The sequence below is a fragment of the Malaya genurostris genome, chromosome 3 (genome assembly GCF_030247185.1).
Source record: "Malaya genurostris strain Urasoe2022 chromosome 3, Malgen_1.1, whole genome shotgun sequence".
In the NCBI taxonomy this organism is placed as follows: Eukaryota; Metazoa; Arthropoda; class Insecta; order Diptera; family Culicidae; genus Malaya; species Malaya genurostris.
This window is the reverse complement of record NC_080572.1, coordinates 43,329,060-43,350,262: the sequence shown is the minus strand read 5'-3', so window position 1 is coordinate 43,350,262 and position 21,203 is coordinate 43,329,060. Positions and strand designations below refer to the sequence as shown.

The 21,203-nt window shown below is 36.7% G+C and overlaps 1 protein-coding gene across 2 annotated transcripts in view; it reads left to right on the top strand.

Annotated features, from left to right (window-relative positions):
- The window catches only part of LOC131437736 (protein unzipped), a 168,171-nt gene that overhangs the window by 67,338 nt on the left and 79,630 nt on the right, over positions 1-21,203 (top strand). The gene's annotated exons all lie outside the window — the stretch shown is intronic.

Sequence of the window (21,203 nt, the reverse complement as noted above, 5' to 3'; positions counted from 1 at the left end):
TCCCCAAAGTAATATTTTGCACAAACTCATAAATTTTTGTCTGTTGACGTACGTATTACCCTATCAAAATCTCACCGTGGATATTTGTGCGATGCATATTCATATGTTTGCACGTCAAATATTGCCTGCCGAAAGAGCATCGGCAAAAGATCCTACCGCATGGCCACGTTGAACAGAGTCATAAAATATTTAGGTTGTGCTTAGGTATAACTTTTATTCATTATATACATAGAAGGTCCCCAACATTCCCGCCCGTCAGTAATTCTTAACCCTCTTCATCAGCCCGAGTAGTGTTTGAACAGAACCTAAAGCAGTCAAAAGTGAAAATTAAAACCGCACAATCCAAATATTTGCTCCTCATGTAGGGTTGTACCAGAATAATATCAAAATTTCACTTTAAAATGCTACCGTTTAATGTTCAAATTTTTTGAACACCCTCGTACAGTTGGCGTCACTGACACGGGGGACGGAAATCACACCCACAACTGTTCAGCTGGGTACCACAAGCAAACATGAGAAATGTTTTAATTTCGATAATCATTACTTCATTACGGCAACAGGTTATAACACAGTTTATTGAATCACTAGACTGATGTTTTAATTTATTCGATAATTTAACACACGGTCTGTGAATTTTTATGAGACGCTTCGAAAAAGGTATTGGGCTTGCTACAAAAATTTATGCTTCCTGCTCCCATGCCGCTGCACCAAAATTATTAGATTGGCTTTTATCCGACTATCCGATGGTTGATCAGAGATTGCTTTTAAATTTTCCATCATATAGATAGTTCCTTCTGGTTATACAAAACAAGGTATCACGTTTGGACTGTTAATCTAAATTTTAAATTTTCATTTCAAGGTTTCAACGTATCTGCGTATAAATGGATATCAAATTAATTTGTTTGGGAGATTTTCAAAATGTTGTGGAATAAATCTTGCACTGATAGAATGATTGGAAGGATTCTGGAAAGAAATTCATTTTATTTCAAAGAATTCGCTACTGTTGGGGGTTGAAGAATTCTCGTTATTGCATTTGAATCATTTACCGTTCAATCAAATTTTTCTTCGAATTGATGCTGTAGAAAAATAAAATCAAACAGTTGAAGCAGAAACTAATGACATTTGAATTGGAATACTCTCCGACACAACAAAGATGAGCTGTGAATTAACCAGAAGACACGATAGAGGTAAATGTTGCGAGCACACTGCTCTTCTTTTCTTAAAAGCCGAAGATATTTTTCTTCGATAAAAATGCTGAACAAAAATTATTTTTGCCTTTATCATACAGGAAGGCTGTGCCATCACGCTGAAAATCGACTTTTGAATGGAGTCCCGGAATGACGATAGACATATACCATTGGACTCGGTTCGTCGAGATCACGAAATGTCTGTAAGTATGTGTGTGTGTTTGACAAATACACATACACAAAGAAACAGAACCCGAACAGAACCCCTGAATTTTATTTGGATCATTCTTCCGGTTCTCGAAGATGGCTCAACTGATTTTCACAAACATAGAGACAAATGGAAGGTTTTGAGATCCCATAGAAAATTCCTGATTTTAAGTCAGATCCTACTTCCGGTCCCGAAAATACAGAGTTTTGGTGCATAAAAATATGCATATATGAAATTTTAGGATCCCATAGATAATTTCTGAGTATTATCTTGATCCGACTTCCGATTTCTGCGTCACAGGGTGATAAGTGCATAAAATTCATTTTCGAGGATGTTTTTTATAAGTGACCATGCAAAAAGAAGCGGATTATTCGAAACTTGTTAGCTAAATCTTTTAGATTTCAGATCTTGTTGGTTGATGGCTAACCAAACGCATTCCAGCAAAATCGGTTCTCGGTTCCAGGAGTATCGGAAACAGTTGTGACTCGAAAAAACGGAAATAACATTGATTTCTCAGTGATAGTAGAACCGATTTTCAAAAACTTATTGGGCGTAAAAACTTATTGGGAGGTATCCAAGTTTGAATCCAATTTTCGAGTTTTGCAAAAGAAGCAAACCGATGACCTGCCAGATCCTGCTTCATCCGTCGGAACAACCAGTAATCAGAAGAAGCAACGTCAGGGTGCGGCATATATATTCTGACCATTCTTCTCGCAATGCACGGCTCAAACGCATCAATTGCAGCCTATACCGTTCGCCCGTTGTAGTACAGAAAACTAAAACTTTCCGCAAATGGCGCTTGATGAACTCGAAATTGCTCATAATTAACACAGTGATAACCAAGTTTTTTTTAACTCAAAGCAATTTGAACTGAATATTAATTACAGATGTCTAACCCAGTGGCGTCTCAAAATGAATTAATTGCATTCCAATCGATATTCAATTATTTTTTTAGATTCTCTATTTATTCGATGAAAGAAGGTCGGATGGTACCGAATATGAGCCAATGAGCGATTTTGTCCACAGCGCAATATGCACAAATTAACCCTAAGCTGCTTGCGCTTGTTGGTCAATAACAGACAAATAATCTTATCGCATTGCCGTCGCGCTTTGAACTTCAGCACATGACCTTGTGCACCAGAATTACGTATATTCACACACATCTTATATACATCCAACTAAAAATTTCAAGTATCTGTTGTCGCTGTGTTAGTGTCTTTTCAGTGTACATGAGTTACTGCACAGATTCAAGAAGAGAAGGAGTTACTCAGCTCAACTCTGGTATTTGCTGTTTTCTCTGTCACGTTTGGCTCTGTAAGAACTTGTATGCACACCTCCAGAAGAGGCTTCAGTGGTTTACGCTTATGGCCAGAGATGGCTGGTTCACAGATTCGCAATATGCTGCACTGATTTTATAAATGACACAGATTTTCACAGATTTCCGAAATCGATCACAGACTGACAACGAGCCTCTAAAATTCTTTCAATTGCTATGCAAAAACCAGTGAAAATGTTTTCGAAGCGTTCGAAAGTGGAGGAATCTTATTTTTTGGTTCACAGAAATGTTCCATTCTGCAATGTTGTTCATCAATCGTTAGTTTTCATTTACAAAGAACTGTTACATCTGATTTTATACCACATAAGCAGTGCATAACCCGTAAATTTTGTCACGAGACTCCATTGGTCTAACCTCTGGAAGCTATCGACATCAGCAGTACTGTTCAATATCCATAACAACCAGAACCATCTTTTGAAAACGGACTGAACTATTTTGCACTACAAATAGGTTGCTATATGCATTTGTTACAAACCGTCTTTTAAGGTGACAGCAAAGAACTTAACAAAAATTGAAAAACTATGCTAAGCACAGTTTCAATAGATGATGGCCAAACCAACTGGTTTTAACTCTACCGGTTTCCGGCTTTCAATATCGGAAGTACAAACTACGAAAAATAGAACTGCCAACCCGGGACGGCTCCAGAGCTCATTGTACAGGGTCCGGCACTCGAAGTGTAACCAACTTCAGACCGCTCGCGCAACTGACGCACGGGCATCAGCTCTCTAGAAATTTGCTAAATGACAGTTCGGAGTTGTATTGTTTACAAGCGCAAGAAAGCATTTTGCCAAAAGTGAACGCGAAAAAAAAATCTTGACTTGAGAGAGCGAAGGAGTTGCTTCGTTTGGCCGAAAGCGGTCAATTTCCGAACATTGTATTTTCTGACGAGAAAATTTTTCCAATTGAGCAATTCGTAAACTCTCAAAACGATAGGGTTTACTTGACCGACCGTTCATACGAGAATTTGAGTCATCGATTGGCCACCAGGAGGCAGCACCCGCAACAGATAATGGGTTGGGCCGCTGTAACCGCAGATGGGCGCTCTCCAATCGTTTTCATCGAGCCTGGCGTCAAGGTAAATGCGACATATTATCGGGAAAGTATTCTGGAGGTTGCTTTGAAGCCGTGGGCAGACAAACATTTCGGTGGCAGACCATGGACGTTTCAGCAGGACTCGGCACCGTCTCACAAAGCTCGAGTGAACCAAGAATGGCTGAAAAACAACGTTCCGAACTTCATCACGTCCACACAATGGCTCTCGAATTCTCCAGATGCGAATCCAATGGATTATTCTCTTTGGGCCATTTTGGAGAGCAAAGTCCGAACTAAAAGATACACCAGTCTCGAGGCGCTGAAAAAAGTTATTGTCCGCGAGTGGGCCTAAATACCTGCAAGTCACATTCGGCAACTTGCGATTCGTTTTTTGACCGTCTCAAGGCCATAGTCAAGGCAAAAGGTGGTCATATCGAGCAAAAGTGAATTGATTCTGAATTTTGTATTATTTTTACACATTTTGTACTTTGAATTAAGTAAAAGTAATTTTCCAAACTGAATTTATGGCCTTTTTAATTGGTTACACTTCGAGTGCCGGACCCTGTAGTCAAATGAAGCCGACTGTGGGTTCCTGTTGCATTCGAAATCTTGTTGATTCTTTGGATTCCCTTTTAAGATTTTCAAGGTTGATAAAACTACAAAATCTCAAAGTTCATAGTACTGATTTTTCTAACATTCAATTGAAATCAAGTACGAGAGATGGGTTGCTATCAAATGTCAACATAAATCATGCAGACTACACTAGCTTTTCAAACTGTTTCAACTTACAGAAAATTGTTTGAATTTAGAGATCTTGTTGATTGATAACATCTTTTTTGCTATATTAGCGGTAGAAGGTTTCTGACATTTCAAAGATAATTGCCAAAGACCTTTAAATCGAATGATATATTAATGTATCACAAATTGCAAAAAGAAATACTTCTCAAATAAAACCATTCTTGAATTTGAAAACATATCATTGATTTTCATATAATTAGATGTTGATTCGTTACTGAGGTTATAGGAGAAAGTCTGTTTAAATTTCAATTCAAATTTGTCGAAATGGTAAAAAGACAGTATGTAAATGGGTGTGTAGTTGATGAAAGTATAGGGGAAAGCCGGGTAATAGTGCACGGTACGTATAAGTGCGCTTCTTATTTTGAGCTTCTGTGAATGTTTATCACTGGTTTTTCGCGATAAACATTGAGATTTTATCTTACTACAGCAGACAAAACATAAAATCTGTAATTTTTTTTAGCATTTTTGGGTCATTGCTTAATTTCTAAAAGAATCACGTTCTTCTTGGTTCAGTAACAATTTTTAGACCCATACGAAGTTCTCGTCACTATTTTTTAACTATCACGTAAAATTCCACATTATAATATTAACTAGAAATCATAATGACAAATAGTTCGCAGGCCGAAATAGTGGTGTATATCAATCGGAACGTTACTTAGGTCATTTTTACTTTAAAAGTTCATCGAATAATTTTTCATATTTTGTAAATATAGCAATCAGCAAATTACTCCGAGTTTGTTCAAATTCGCTGAATTTGATAAACTTCTCCAAGAAAATATGTATATGTAACGTGTCCACGGGTTGATTTGTGTCCATTCAACGATTTGGGTCGAACATTTTGGTTTCTTCTGCCAAAACTCGAGAAATACGGAAAATTCATTGTGCGGAAAAATCATTGTGCCTATTCTCTATACAACCACACCACAACACCAATTAGAGCGAGACCATACTGATACACTACACCAACGCCGGCATTAGTTTCAAATAAAATATGGTCCTGTTCCATAGCCTCCACTCTTGGAAAAATTAAAATTATTCATAATGTAAATTCAAGCATTATTATTAAATAAAATTGTATTCGGTGTCTGTTTCGAATTCAAATTCAGCTTAACTTTGCTGTACAATGAGTGACATGAGAATTTTTGTTTTAAATTCATAAATTTAGATTAATTGGGGCGCATGTATAGAGACCCAAGTTTGTATAATTATTTCGTACGTTCTGCTATTGAATACTATTCAAATCCGACAGAAGTGCCAATTTAAATTACGACGCGAAAAAGTGTACTTAACTTTTAATGGTATCGACTCGCATGTTTCGAAGTAGAAGGTCGACTAGTATAAAAATATGATACCATCATATAAGCGATAAACTTCTTCAATCTGATCACAAATTTATTCCAATTTTCAGATCTTGTTAGTTGATGACTATAAGTACAAATCCATTTCGCTATGACGATCCCCGATTCTGGTTTCCAGCACCAGAGATAATGGACAAACACTTCAAAATAGAACTAACATTATTTCTCATATATAGTTTTCCTAATGATGCGTTACTATTAAACACTTTCTCAATATACTCAATATACATCATATTTAAACCCGGAAAAACATTGTAATTAAAAAATTGCATGCAAAACTGCGTCTCGACCAGTTTCAACAATCCGCTTGGTACGATTGATACTTTGATTTCAAGTATTGTGAAATGATGATTGACGCATGACGCCATAAATTGGACAGATTTATCACAGCAATATCCGATCACATCAATCGAACAAACCACAGAAAATAAATCGCAATGGCATATTGTCGTCCCGATAGTCGGAATCCAGTGCAGTCGGGTACTATAAGCCAACAACGTTTCGAACCGCTTGATACTGTACCACATCGGGCAAAGCGAAACACTATGCAGACAAACAATTGAGTCTAATTTAGGTTGAATTTATTTGTCATCAAAGTCGAAAGTGTTAAACTGTACGTCAGTAACTGTACGACTAAGTACAGATGCACACACACAACCGCAGGGTGGTATCTTCCTCCCGAACTCCATTATACACCGGACTGCCACCACAAATTGTTTTCAATGTTATTTCAAATCAACTGCCAGCAATGCGTGAGGGTGGACAGATTCCATCTCTCTGAATGAGACTATCTGGACAGCATTGTGGGATGTACAGTATGTACATTTAATCTATGGGTCGATGAACATTTTACAGGAAATCATGGTTCTTTTGCGGCTTGACCATTTCGATATTGGGTTGAATATTTCATCGTCATAAGAGATGCAGTTGCTCATACATCTAATGGGGCACCCTTCATTTATTTTAATGGATCGTAGGATTATCACTAGCGTAGTTAATGATAAATTTCCCCAGAAAAGCCCTGTTTAGATAGTTTCCGGAAAAATCCAAAAACCTCAGATGTCACACGAAACCCCTAAATTGAAAGCAGTTTAAGCTAGTTCATCTGGAACTTGTCAATCAATTCAATTCAAGTACCCCTTTTTTAAAGCCAATCCTTGCAAAGTCTCTGGTATGTATACATTCTGCTGGATGGAATGGAAAACACACGGACCATAACGCACATGAAGTGTATGATGTATGCTTAATCCAAAATAAAACTCGTCTGAAGATGTTTGCTAAACCAACTAACTCAGTCGTATGAGTGTTCGTGTGCAAATGAAAAAGAACAGATTATGTTGCTTTAGTCACTCAGACATTTTAAACCATTTTCGATTTTAACCATTTTTGTACATTATTCCAAATTTTTAATGCTGTATTCTTAGTCCAAACGAAATCAAATATCACTCCATGGTAATATTATTAGAACATGAAATTGCTAATTGCTTTTCATGTTCGATTTTCTTTGGAATCAAATTTCTAACATGTTTTTCTGTTTTTGTGTAGAGTGAAATTAATTGCCGTTGCAATATCGGTAGCCTCGAATGAGAAGAGATATCCTCTTCTGCATTCTTATCCATGCATATTTCCAGATGCATATGCAAGCCCGACCACGACACGACATGTCCTTAGGCTGTTTGGCATGTTTTACATTGAACCGATGATGGAGAGCGAAAGGAATCCACAGATATTCCATCAGTACTGTACTATAGCTATGTGATAGCTATAGAGCACACAATTTAAAGATGAAGATAGATCAGGGAAAATAGAACGATTCACCGCATCATCTAGAGCAGCAGGGTGAAGTGATGCTTGCTATGACCTGGAAACGTGTTCGTGATTCATTCATGCTGGCGAACTTTTGCGCAATTGTTGAAACCTTGATGGCAAATCTATTCGAGTCAGGCAGACTGGAGCCAGTAGTTCGGTTCAAGTCAAGGAAAACAATACGACACCATTGTTTTCCTCTCGATTGTTGCATGGAATGAGTTTTGCTAATCGATTTACATGTTGCGCTGATTAGAATTAAAAGTCTATTTCCTATTTCCTTCCTATCGAAATGAGTGCAAATGTATAATGGAAACAGAAGGAGATGAAATTCTGAATGTAGTTGTTTTTATTGTATGGAAAATTAACTAAACGTTGGTTGAATTATTCTACACGAAACTCTAGACTCATAGAGGTTCACAGTTTCTCTACCGGTTCTGTCGCAGTCAAGAATATGCAAATATTTGACAAACTTCATCGTCGCTTTGAAAGTCTTCTGTCATAATTCATTGTCATAATCAATCAATCATTCTACCGAAGCCCTCTTTGGCTACACAGCGACACTTTTTCGGCCAATTCAATCGATCGAACTACCGCGCAAAATGATTCGACCGTTTCAGCACCATGAGTGTTTGAATTTCTAAGTACACTAAGGTCTTTTTTATGCGGTTTTTCAGAGTTATGCGGTTTTTTTATGCGAAGTTTAAGAGTTATGCGGTTTTTTTATGCGAAGTTTCAGAGTTATGCGATACGTAAACTCGCATAAAAAAGACTTGCCTCGTGTGTCATATATCCTATATTCGATCCCCGATTTAGAATCCTCCGACCATATCAATAGAATCGTATGCAGTTGTCCTGTACAGCCTCTGAAGTCTGTTGAAACAGAAAATCAAGTTCCGAATCAAAATGTAGTACAATAACACAATAAAAATGAAGAGGCGAACGTGGTCTGTTTCGTTGTTCATATTTTTCTGTCAACCCAGCCAAAGTGTAGTGCAATACTGGTTCGATGGCAGTCTGTTTTTATGACTGATTCGTGATCCGGTTAGGGATGAAGAATAGTTCCAAAATGGCTTCGAAATGAATTGCGTGGATTAGCGGTCTTATTATGTGATTAATCATGATTATAACAGAATTGAATATAAATATTTCATAAGAACAGTGGGACATAGGACTTCCAAATGATTCTTTCGAAAATCAATTCAGGTGTACAACAGCTAAACAGAGCCTTAGCGTTAATTTTCAATAAGCTTTTTTTTAATTTTAAAATAAGTATAGGACTAACTGAACCAAATCTTTTTTTTTTCATTTTAGTTTTTTTTACATTACGTGTTCTCGATGGTTACGTTGGAATTATTTACAGTAAATTGAACAAAAGATTCTTTATTACTCATTCAGAACAAGTCATTTTATAATACTCTTTCAAGGACGCAGAACACTTAATTTTAAACTAGCACTTGATAGGCTGTAGCGTTTCTAATGAGAATTATGAGAAATATGCAAAAAAATCATGCATACAAAGACATTTCCCTTTGTTGACATATGTCAATATCCAATGTGACCTTTTGATTTTGGTAAAAGAACAAAACATTTAATTTTCTAAATTTAACTTTTCCACAAAAAAAACATAAGCAATATTTCAGTAATCATAACCCGTAAAGTAAACAGCGGCAGGAGTGGTTGCTATACTGATGCCTCAATGACAGTTTGCAGTCTGAAAGGAAACAACCATGGACACTAAAGATAGTTCCACTATCAAGGATTGCCAAGTTGACAATTATTTTCCGATAGGCATTTGGTTACAAACCCTACCTAATACAAGGATAAGCGCGTAAGCAAAACCGAACCAATGAACCGACACCGTCACTGTTGCGTGATTGGGATTGATTTCGTTTTGGATGGCAATACAGTAACTGATAGAGAGAGTGAAAGATTAAGTGAAAAAGAAGAAAAAGTGCTGTTGACAACATCAACTAGACATTGATCGGATACACCAGACGAAAGTATTTCCTCATGACCACCGCTGAATAGCTATATAGACGGTTGAATGGTTTGAAATGTGACCCCAACTTTGTGTGGGACTTCTAAATACAAATCTACGAGAGAGCTGTGAACAACTAAGTATCGATGTACAATAATGGTCTTAACGATGTGAAAATGAGTCTCTGAAATAAAAATATAAATTAATAGCTTCCAAATTAGTTATGAAAGTAATTTGATTGATTTCGTTTTGGTTTCGATCACAGAATAAACGTGGATTCGATTTCCATATGGCTGAACCAATTTCATCAAGCTTAGGCTCGTTTGAAAGCTACTATTACGCTATTGATCAAGTTCTAAGATCGAATGGTTATCACTTATGGTTCCGAAGTAATAAAAGAATATGTAACGTAAGCGCAAAACCCACTTTTTTCTTACCGCTTAATTTTCTTGGAGATAACTGAACCGATTTCAGCGTGCTTGGGCTAGTTTGAATGCTACTATTGGTTCATTGATCAAGTTTGAAGATCAAATGGCTATCGTTTTTTACCGCTCATTTTTCTCGGAGATATCTAAACCAATACCAACAAGCTTGGACTTCTTTGAATGTTACTATTGGGTCATTGATCAAGTTTGGAATCAAATGATTATCACTTATGGTGACGTAACCGACAAAACTCGTTGTTTTTTTTGCCGCACAATTTTCTCGGGAGTTCATTAAAAACTGCTATTGAGACATAATTGGAGATCAAATGGGTATCACTTCTGGTTCCAGAGAAGTAATGACGTAAGTGACGTTACCGACAAAACGCTGGTTTTTTTTAGCCATTCAATTTTCTGGGCGATGGCTAAATCAACACCAACAAGCTTTGGCTCCTTTGGAAGCTACTATTAAGTCATTGATAAGTTCTAAAATCAAATAGTTATCGCTTCTGGTTGCGGAGATATGAAAGGTATAAGTGACGTAAACGAAAAAACCCGCATTTTTCCTTATCGTTCGAACTCTCGGAGATGGTTGAAACGATTTCAACAATCTTGAGCTTGTTTGAAAGCTATTATTGGATCAATGATCAAGTTCGAATATCCAGTTGCTATCACTTCTAGATCCGATTATATAATGATATAAGTAACGTAACCGACAAAACACCCGTTTTTACCGCTCACTTTTCTGAGAGATGCCTAAGCCGATCTCAAACAAGCTTCGGCTCGTTTGAAAAATACTATTAAGTCATTGATTAAGTTCGAAGATCAAATGGCTGACTGTTTTGGCTCCGGTGAAATAGTGGTACACAGATAAAAATATTTTGTGAATTTACATCTATTTTCATGCACATATTTGGAGCAGGTAATTAAACATAAAGTTACTTTACAATTCTGTAGGTTTCAATATAATTTAATCGCAAACTAAGCGTTAATTGAAATATACGGTTATTTTCATTGAAAATTCAATGCAATCCGATTTAGTTTTGCACCGATGAAAGTTTTCAATATAAATTTCGATTCAACCCATGTCTATTCCATGTTACTATTGATTTACATGTCGTGTAAATTTCATTATTTCTTTCTGTGTATAATTGACATAACCAACAAAACACGCATTCATCAGAAAATCTTTTATTAAATATTAAAGAAAAACAAGAAAACAACCAAGAATAACAACCTTTTTAATTTGTTAACAGTTTTTAGCCCACTTTAGAAGATTTTTTTCCGTTTTTTTGAAACTAGAAACCGGTATAGCTGAAATCATTTCGATTGACAAGCAACTTACATAACCTACAAACTGAAACTGTTTTGAGGCTAGTTTCAAATTATTAAAGATTAAACAAGATTATATTAAAGAAAAACAAGAAAACAACCAAGAATAACAACCTTTTTAACTTGTTAACTGTTTTTAGCCCACTTTAGAAGATTTTTTTCCGTTTTTTGAAACTAGAAACCGGTATAGCTGAAATCGTTTCGGTTGACAAGCAACTTACATAACCTACAAACTGAAACTGTTTTGAGGCAAGTTTCAAATTATTAAAGATTAAACAAGATTATATTAAAGAAAAACAAGAAAACAACCAAGAATAACAACCTTTTTAATTTGTTAACAGTTTTTAGCCCACTTTAGAAGATTTGTTTTTCCGTTTTTTGAAACTAGAAACCGGTATAGCTGAAATCGTTTCGATTGACAAGCAACTTACATAACCTACAAACTGAAACTGTTTTGAGGCAAGTTTAGAAGAATTTTTTCGTTATTTGCATCGACACTCTATTATTATTATTAATATCATTTATTTTACCCCGGCTTTAACCTTTTGGTCGTTCACCGGGGGAACGTCACTCTAAATGACGGCTTGAAATTTTAAACACACTTCACTCTGTAGTTCCGGAACCGAAAGTCGGATCCAGACAGAGCCGTTTTGACGTATTCTGGTGCTTACAGAACTGAAATCCGGGGACCGGTGTAGTCGATGTCGGTTCGCCCAATTTAGAATAAAATACACGTGTTTCGCATCGCCGTCATTAACGACCGTTTAAAAAAATTCTAAACACTTATCACTCAGTAATTCCGGTGATTGCATATCCTTTGTTACGAGCAAGGCAAAAATAGCCAAAACGCATTAAAAGAGCCAGTTGTTTTGTTTCTAGAGAACTGTTCCAAATTTAGACGAATGTTTGGTCGCTCATTACTTATACATAACGTATTTACTTATATCTCACATAGCACAACATGTACTAATTCAGTTTTCCGTAGTTGAGATGGAATTAGATAGCATCGTTGGAAGTACTAAAGTTATAAATCGATTAAACGCTAAATTCCTGGCATGACGCCTGGTGCGTTCCTGGTATTCCCTAAGCTATTCATTTCCACACGAATTAGGGTAACAGAGGTATATAATTAGGCCACTTCATATATTTTGGCCTACCTAACAAACTTTATGGATTTATGTTGCATCAATTTGAAACTAATCACATTAAAATACGGATTATTATTATTACGGAAGGGTTTTTCAAAGATATTACAACATTTGGTGGATATTTTTACAAAGTGGACCAAAATAAAATATATCCTGAAGTTGACCTGTTATTTCTATTAACAGAGGCACCTGGATAACCCCCAAGCCACTACGAACCACCAGCTGGATACTGGACCCACTAGAGTTGCAATGATCAACATACGACGATGTGACCAAATTAAGACAATGTAACGATTGAAAGAATTTTCTTAGTCTTAAGTACTTATAGGAAATGCCCTCGGTTCTTAGAGCTAAGATAGTGTGCGTTATTAAATATATTGTTAAATAAAAAAAATTAACAGAACCGGATGATAATTTTCATGTCGGATTGCTAAACTAATCGATTTTTCCTAGAGATAAAATCGCTCTCGCACCGAAATTCGCTATCTTATATAAATCTGACATCAAGTACTTTCACTTAGCTTCTATTATCGTCTGGTAGTCAAACGAAAAAACGAAACTGAATCATAAGTCGATTACCCCCTGAAAACATCGACCAATGCCAGAGCTCGAAGACGTCATTGCAAAACTTTCTCGGTTTTACACCGCTCACGGATGTGGCTGTTTTGCATAGTATGCATCAGCATTACCGCTATCCTTCATTATTTGACAGGAAAGAGATACATGGGGTAAAATGTAATGTATAGTGAAATCACAGACAACAGACATCCAAGTAGAGATTTCAATGTGTGTGAAAAATTTAACGGTAAAGTGATCACCGCTTATGGGCTCTTGCGTTCGAGCTTTCATACAATGGTAGTACATGCGTGCAAAGTCGTACGCAACGGTAATTTTTTAATGGATTTTCACTTGTATGCTTTACACAGCTTATTTGAAAAAGTTTGTACTAGCTTGGATGTCTTTTCTCTGTGGTGCAATGAGCGATTTTTTACGCTGTCATAAACAGTTTGCCAAAATGCAAATTAAAAAACCGAATAGCCGGCCGGTCAACCAGTCTGCCGACATCATGTCCAGTGGCTTAATGTCAAGGCTAAGGCATTATTTCTTCCAACGGCTTAAAACATGTTGATAATAATCAGTATGTTGGACCCGAAAAAAAAAACAGAAACTGGAAGCTGATCCGTGCGGAATGCCACAAGCATCATTCCTTATGTATGACTAAAACAGACTGCCGCTAGTGTTTTTTTGCAAATTCGGATTGGAATTTAATTTGATGCATTGACCGAAAAAGTTCAATTAGCTTCTGCATCTCTGATAGTATTTCCGATTTTACACAATTTCTTTCAGAACAGAGAAACATCACTCCATTCATAGTATTTTGCTTTATCCAATGCCTTGAAAGCGAAATGAAAAATACAATAAAATAACACCTGAAGATAAGGAAGATAACATATTCAGTAACAGCAATAGCTTTGTATGTTCCTGTATATAAAATTGCAGGATTCAACTGAATGGATTTACATTTCTGAACTACCTTCTCACTTTCATCTATTCAAAACCGCACAAGAGCCATCAATCGCTGGAATGACCCTAATTGGTTACCCGTAGGTTTGATTTGTTTTTTAACAACTGCTCAAATAACCTTCTCCAATCGCACATAGATAACGCAACGGGGGATTAATGAGCCTGCCTAAACAAAAACAGAATTGATTCATCTTCTCTTGTTGGCTTTGGTTCCATTTGGCTGCGATTGTAGACACTTGGTTGTCAAGAGTAGTAGCTGGCTTTGTGACAATCGATGGTGCGATAGATGGCAAAAGACGCTTAAGGGGTTACACCACTGTAGAAAAAAAGAGGACTTTTTCGGGGAATTATTTTGGGATCCAAAAAATTGAGTAATCCGAATTTTGTATAAAACACTTTTTAATATGTATATTTAGGTACAAAAAAATGATCAGTTTTAAAAATTGAAAAACGAAATGGCGGCTTGGCGGCAATTCCACGAAAGTGCTGTCCGGCTGACGACCGGAAACATAAGTCAAGTAAATCTTGACCAATCGATTCAAAAAATTTTACAGAATATTCTCGATAGTTATCTCCACAGAGGTACGCAGCGTTTTTTTTTTAATTAATTGATTTTCTGTAAAATGGCAGCCCTTTTAAAATAAAACTGCATTTTTTTATCACAAAATTGTTCATAAAAAAAAATTTTCACATTTTTCTAAAACCCCTACGTACCTCTATGGGGAAAACGATCGAGAATATTCTGTAAAAGTTTTGAATCGATTGGTCAAGATTTACTTGACTTATGTTTCCGGCAGCCGGATAGCATTTTCGCGGAAATGCCGCCAAGCAGCCATTTTGTTTTTTCAATTTTTAAAACTGATCATTTTTTTGTACTTAAATATACATATTAAAAAGTGCTTCATACAAAATTCTAATTACTCCATTTTTTTGATCCCAAAATAATTCCCCAAAAAAGTCCTTCTCTTTTTTTCTGCAGTAGTGTTATCCCTTAACATTGTCGGTTGGCTTTGGAATGAAAAATTACGGGTTGTTATTTCTGCTTCTACAGTTTTTTGTTTATTTAGATGAACCGTTGTAAATCGTTTCTCTCATTATATTCGGCTCATTATACTTTAATTCGAGCTATATGAAAATTTTTTGCTCAGATGTATAATAACTTCAACTACAAGATCACTAACTTTTTCGCTCCTCGTTCCCCCGTCTCTTCACCACCTCGAAGTAAACTAATTAGATCTTGGTCGTTCTTAGTCATTTTGTTCACACAGCCTCTTTCTCCATTCCGTTTTCAACAACATTTACTTCTCCACGTTTGTTTTATTCTCTTCCGTAACGTAACACACGGAGGACCGCTCCAATCGATGACCAACATGCGGGCCACCCGAAATGCTCTGGGCATCTAAGAGCTAAGGCACTGTGACTTATTAAATATATCGTTAAGTAAAAATAAAACTTGTTTTAATCCCTCTTGTGGCGTAATGATGCCTTTCTCATATCAATCATACTATCATATATAATACTATGGTATACTTCAAAATAATTTTCTTCGATTTTTAAAAGCATAACCCAAATCGGTTTGTTTGACCATCTACTGATGAAAACTATCAATTGGAGAAGATTTGAGGTCGATTTAGAATTTTTTTTACGGTTTTCGCCTTTTTCAGTGATGGTATAAAATTTTTAACACACCTTACCCTATATTTCCGGATCCATTTTACCCTATAACTCCGGAACCGGAAGTTGAATCCAAATAATATTCAGGAATTTTGTATGGGACCACAAGACCTTTCATGTGAATCTAAATTTGTGAAAATCGATTCAGCCATCTCCGAAAAAAGTTGATGCACTTATTTTCACAATTTTTTGCACATTTTACCCCATAATTCCGGAACCGGAAGTCAGATCCAAATGATATTCAGGAATTTTGATGGGACCTTTCATTTGAATCTAAGTTTGTGAAAATCGGTTCAGCCATTTCCGAGAAAAGTGAAAAAACGTTACACACACACACACACACACACAGAGAGAGAGAGAGAGAGAGAGAGAGAGAGAGAGAGAGAGAGAGAGAGAGAGAGAGAGAGAGAGAGAGAGAGAGAGAGAGAGAGAGAGAGAGAGAGAGAGAGAGACATTTGCGTACAGTGATTGCATAACCTTTCTATATGAGAATGGCAAAAAGAATAATTTTAACTACAAATGTCGAAGATCCCAACTTGTTCTAAACAATTTTTTTTTTTGTTTCGATTATAAAGGTTTTAAACTTAGGGTCATTCGCCACTTCAGACCAGAAAAACTCTCTGACCATATGTGCGGGATTGGGAATCGAACCTAGGCGGGCTGCGTGAAAGTCATCGACTTGCCACACGCTATACTCGTCCCCCAATAAAATGATTTGATCATTGTTGAGCAATGATTGCGACTTATACGGATGATTGGCATTTAGTGTAATGACATTCAATTCGAAAACCGTATAACCTCAAAAATTCCTACATTGGTGCTACATTGAACTCGAGTGGTACATGACGCTCGGCCCTCCGGCTCTCGGTTCGAACGTTGGTTTCCCCGGAGATTGCATATCCTGTCGTTATAAAATAGGCGAAAATAGCCATTACTTTAAAAACTAGCATAAAAAGTTGCGAAACGAAGCAAAACAAAGTTTTGTAACAAGCTTTCTTAAAAATTCATGAAACAACCAGATGTGGTGTTATCTTGAAAATCTGGTTTTATCTCGCAAGTTATTTTTTTAATCAGTTTGTAGTCCAATATAATGCCGAGATCACTGATTTCATTGACTCTACGTAACGGTATACCATCAATGCTGTAACTGAACATGATCGGATCGCTCTTCCTGTGAAAAGTCATTACGGCGCATTTAGCGATGCTAATGGTCAGCTGATTTGTTCGATACCAATCCACGAAGCCATTCATTAGTGTTTTCAATCGAACGCAGTCTTCGGTCGAATTCACTGCCAAATAGAGTTTGAGATCGTCAGCAAATATCAGTTTACATCCAGTACCCAAAACGGACCCCTACATCACGAAAAAAAAGAGTATGAAAAGCAGGGAACCGAGATTACTACCCTGTGGTACACCTGATCCATTGGAAAATGCGGATGATTCGCAAGAACCCAGTTTTACACGAATGATTCTGGGGGTAAGGTAAGACCGTAGCCAAATAGTTAGCTTCTGTTTGGCTCCGAGCAGACTAAATTTACGAAGAAGAACTTCATGATCGATACGATCGAAGGCTGCTTTCAGGTTAGTGTATATAACAACCACCTGTAATTTATTTTCCATTTGATCAATACATGTTGACGTAAATTGCAGTAAATTCGTTAAAACAGAACGCCCCTGGCATGAATCCATGCTGGCCAGTTGAAATGTTTATCGCGATCAATAAGCTGGAACTGATCAGATGCGCACGAACAAAATGATACACATTTTCGAGCAACAAATTTCACTTTAAAATTGAGAAATAGCAGGATAAAAACAAATAACGTGACCACCTTGCTGTATTGACAAATGAAACTATTGCTGAAGGATTGACAATACTGACTGTTGACAATTATGTTGTCTCATATTAGGCTCGCCAATGTATTTTACACTTGTGGGTACTTCCCAAATGGGATGTATTCAAATGTAGTACATTTTTTCATTTCATTTTATAAGGTTTATTTAGACCCGGTTAAAGGATTTAGTACATCTTCATAATCTCTGTATAATTAGATTCGCTATAATTGCACAATGTCTATTCCTCGTAATTATAGAGACAGAGTGCGAGGGGGGTTAGAATTATTATTCATTTAAACTACACTATCATGTAGTAGCACCACATTCGAACGTTCACAGTCGCAAGTGTTTGCATATACAGACACTACGTAATTTATTTTCATTCTTTTTATGGGCCAGTATGTCGCATCAAAGACAGAAACCGAAAGCATAAACATACGTATCTCGCGTTTCATACCGGGCTAGACATATTAACGCACGTTGACAATAGAAGAGAGGAAGGAAGTGCTATCGCGTAAACCTATTGTAGTCAGTATGTTGCATATGAAGTCTAGCTCTGATTAGTCATTAAATATATATTAAGAATGTCGTGACTTGAATTTCTTTCGGACTCGATTCATTTCAGTTTTCGGAAGCATAACCATATACGTGTAACAGGTGTTGATGACGTTTATGGTTGCTCGTAAACTCGTGACTATAAATCGACCTCAAAACAAATGCTTCAAAGCAATCGAAATGTTAATGACGAAATTCAAATTCTCGGAGTTGCTAGAATTCTAGATATGTTTTCACAATTGCTATAGCTGCCCCGCAAAAAGTACTTGAGTTTGCATTCCTCGAAGATCGCATGTAGAGTTGCATCAACAGTGACTCGAGCCTTGGACGTAGAAATATGTGCTTTTTAGCACACATGATACTATCGACAAGTTTGCATGACTCGACCGACTCACGTCATCGGGGTCCGTTTTCCATGTCCATTGCGGTCATAGCGTAACCGCTCTGAATCGTATAAAATGTGAAAGAAATGGTGGTGCATAAATTATCCTGGGTTTTAATTGCGTCACGTCTCCGTTTACATATCAGGATAGCCAGTCACAAAGAAATAGAACACTTGGTGCATAACCTTGCTGGTGTAGAAGATGTTGGGTAAATTACAACAACTATCTTCAAGAATTGAACGAGCTCAGAACAATATACTGACCGCATTTGATTCCATTTTGTAAGTTTAACTTAATTGAATGTGGCCAGAAAGACGCTTACAAGATCTAGATCAATCAACTATCACATTAAGCCATTGAAAGTGAATAACAATTGAAGAGAGTTGCTTATTCCGCGGAATGTAGTTCATACATAGCACGTTGGTCAATAAGTTTCCGATCTGACAGACAGATGGCGTCAATAATTAAAATCCAGCTAGTGTTCAATTGAGACAACCCTTAGATATCTTCTGTCAATGTTCCATGACATTCGTTTCATTAGTGTGTTAGTTATTGTGATGTACTTTTTTCATTAGTGTGGTAATTATTGTGCTGTACTTTTGGAAAATCAGAAACAATGGAAAAGAATTACGCGTGTTGATAAAACATCGTTTTGTAATAAAAATAATACTGTGCAACCAAAGAAATGGTTTAATAAGCAATATCCGGGCGCTGCCAATCAACTATTATTTATTTATTTATCAACTGGTATGCGGAATTCAAACGGGGTCATGCAAGCACCACGCTCTGGTCGTCCAAATGAGGCTGTTGTTTTGGAGATCGTTTCGAAAGTTCATTCCATCCGTTATGAAAAATCGAAAAGGGAAATTGCGAAAGATTGCTGACAGCATGAAGATATCAAAAATTTGCAAATTCAAAATTTTGCATGAATTTGTATTCACAATTTTGCATGAGAACTCGTATATGCAAAAAAAAAAATACTTTTAAACTTTGCATGGATTCCAATAGGATCGTATCACAAGCCCAACAAATTGCCATGTACACTTATTAATCAGTTTTAAAGTCAGGCGAGTAGAAGATCAAGTCCCTCATCGGCATATAAGTCTTCTTGTTGTAAAATTAATCAATCACTTTCCTAAAAAACTTTGGTAGCAAAGGCATGTATGACAAGTAACTGAATTAAACTAACCAAATTACATACACACTTAGAAAATTTCGCAGAATTCGGTAATTTTTTACCGAATTTTCAACAGCTGAACGTTCGATAATCAGTTCGGTAACTGAATTGATTACCGATCGTTCAGTAATTGCTGAACTGTCAAACAACTACCGTAAACTGTAAACCAAATGGATGTAACTGATTGTTCGGTAATTTTTTGTTTGTTTTTTATTCCTTTGGTTAAAATTCTTTTATTTTCAAATTTTAAAAAACTACACATATTCACAAAAACGAATGAAGAAAATTCCAACCTGTTGTGGCTATGGTTTTATTCCACAAAAAAGGGTCAAATGTTCCGGCTGACCGGTATTATGAGCACCTTCCAAAATATTGCACAATCCGTCGAGTCCACCAGAAATTACCCTCGATCAATTTGTGTAGGCAGTAAGTGGACAAGTGATACACAATTATTTTCTGCCTATAAGTGAACAAAAAGATTTTAGTGGTTCTAATGTTTTGAAAACTTCAGCACCTGTACCTCAATCCATTCGATGAACTCTACAAGATTTTTTTCGTTTGATTCAGAAAAAGACACTTACTCAAAATACACGACAATCAGTATTTACAGAAGTTCGGTTATTGGAAGATTATTTTACCATAATGGTGTGGGTTTTACCGTACTCGGCGACTATTCAGTTTTACCGTATGAATTGTATATCTATTTACAGAAATCTGTAATGAAAACTGATCGTCCGGTAAAAATTTGCATAATTTTTGTAAAATGACGTTCATGTACCGAAATATCGGCAATTAGCTAACAACGGAATTGAATCTTAGTGTGTACACTCTCATTATACAAAACCCACAGTTACTTAAATCACTTAGTACAATTTCCTTTCCAAAACAAACCATTGAGTGCGGGGATTGACTCTATTATTGTGCATGATTAATGGGTTCCTGAATGAGAAAAAAATCCTTACCCTTTTCCAATATACAAACACTTTTCCACTTTCATCCCATTCTACGGATCACCAAATCCCTAATGCCTTGAATCATCATTTCCAGTGCATGGAGTTTGTTCAAATGTCTTTTGCGATCACCGACGAAGTCGCGTGCTTTGCATGGCTTCGTCGTAGTTGCAACGGTAAAGTACCACCAACAACCCAGCAGAGGAAATGTCATAACAATAAAAACCATTAAAACTATACCCGGACGCAGCAGGGTGCATTTGCCATCGGGAAGCAATTATGCAGGCGGGGCGTCCGGATCGTTTTGCCGGATTCGGATGAAAATGGTTGAAATTCAATGAATTTAGAGCTATGACAGAACATTTTGGGCATTCAAAATCCGGGTTAATCACGCGTCCTTCCACAATCCGTTCTGTACCAACGCACTAAGCAAACTGTGCAATGTCATTCGCGTGGGACGGAAACATAAATTACCGGGTTTATCGATAGCATTTTCTCG